This window comes from Lindgomyces ingoldianus, assembly GCF_010093535.1.
Source record: "Lindgomyces ingoldianus strain ATCC 200398 unplaced genomic scaffold BDR25scaffold_25, whole genome shotgun sequence".
Taxonomy (NCBI): Eukaryota; Fungi; Ascomycota; class Dothideomycetes; order Pleosporales; family Lindgomycetaceae; genus Lindgomyces; species Lindgomyces ingoldianus.
The window spans coordinates 81,481-83,516 of record NW_022985186.1 but is presented as its reverse complement, the minus strand read 5'-3'; positions in this window follow the sequence as shown (position 1 = coordinate 83,516).

Genomic DNA, 2,036 nt, shown 5'->3' with positions numbered 1-2,036 from the left:
TTTTTAACCTCCCCCTTAGCTTAGAGATTATAGCATAGAGAGAGAAAAAAGGCTAGACTAGCCTATATAAGATTAAAAGTATTAAAGAGAGAGATGTTATTATTAAAAAAAAAAATAGCCTACTAAAGCTCTAATGTACACAGGTTAAACTGTACTATAAAGAAAAGAAAAAAGATAACCTACTTATAATAGATAACCTAGATAAACTAATCCCTATATAAAGAAATCCTTTAAAGAAGAGGAAAAAAAAACAGCCCTATAAAAATGTTATAAAGGCAGAACTAAAGCCTACTACAGACTAAGCCCCTTAGGATAGCAATGCTGCACTAGTGCAAAAGGAAGATATAAATACTAGGAAAAGTAGAAGGCAAAGGAAACCTGTATAAAGTCTAGACTAGGTATTTCTAACTTAAAAGAAGAAGAATAATTAAGCCTTGTCTATTAAGCTTTATATAGATAGTGTAATTACTACACCTAAAAAACTATTTAACAAATTAGACTACATAAAGATAAACACTTTAATTACTAATAGCACTTTTAAAGTTATAGTGTATAACTTAATAAGGCATAAAGGTTAGATTTTTAACCTCTGCCTTATATAAGAAGTAAAAGGCAAAATAACCTAACTATATAAGAAATCCTGCCTAGTGTTTGCTAGCTACTTAGATAAAGAGAAGAGAGAAATCCTTACTTAGTTACTAACTATTTAAAGGATAAGCTAGAAACTACTCTTAGCTATAAAAGTAAGCCTAAGAGCTACATATAAAATGCATTTTAAACTGTGTAATATTACATAAGTATACATCTAATTAATAGATAAGCTTATGCGCACGCTGTACACAAAGCTACTAAAGGAGATACGCTAGAGCTTTCTACTAAATATAATACTCTAGGTTATACAACTCTTGTATAGAGCTGCTAAATTAGGACTGTATTAGTTTAAGACATACTATAACTACTATAAAGAAAAGCTGTGTATGCACATCTTTTTATATAACCTCTGCTTTTTAATTACTAATAAAGAAGAGTACACTTTTAGTATTACTAGCTTATAGACAGATAACACTTTAAGCATTATAATAAAGAATTTTACATAAAGAGAAGAGAAAAAACTGCAGAAAGTAAAGTTCTACATAAAAGGTAAAACTATTCTAGTAAAGAAGCAGCTTATTAAGTTTAATAGTAAAAGAATTAAACTTACGCATAACATAGTAGTTCTTACTTAGAAAAGATAAGTAAGCTACTTTTATATAATTAACTTAAAAAACAAGAATGCTGCATAATAATATATTAAGTAATGTACAAGAGGGGCATATATTACATCTATGTGTTAACTAGAGGTAGCATTTAACTTATTTATTACTATATAAACTATAGACTCTTTGCATAATAACATTAACACACTTAACACATAAATCTAATAGTAGATAGATAATAGTAAGTGTAGTCTTACCTTTCTACTATTACAGCTTAATTATGTAAAGCTGTTTATTTTTATAAATAAATTATTTACTAATAATAAGAACCTTAGCTTATAGCTAGGATTTTTAATTATATTAAGTAATAAGAACTATATAAAGTAAAGTAACTACTTTAAAATACTAAGTAATATTATACACTAAAATTCTACTAAGTGTAAAAGAGTAACTAGAAGTGTCTTTACTAGTAAACTATATAGAATAGTTAGAAGGTTTAATAATATAATTACTTTTAGTATAACTTTATAGTAAATTATATAAATGCTTAAACTACTACTAATTTTAGTAGTAATCTGCATAAATTTAAGGTCTTTATATAATTACTTTATTAAGCTAGGCACTACTAGTAAAAAGTAACTTATAATTAACATTATATTACTTTATAAATTATACAAGAAAAAGGAAATTACTAAAATAAAGTAGATTAATAGTAAAGATAACTTAGTAAATGTATGTATAAAGAAAACACTAAACTAGGCTTTTTAATTATTAGTTCTAACTAACTGCCTCTCTGTCTAGATAGAAGCATCTGTAGACTAGCTAGATCCTGTGCGCAAA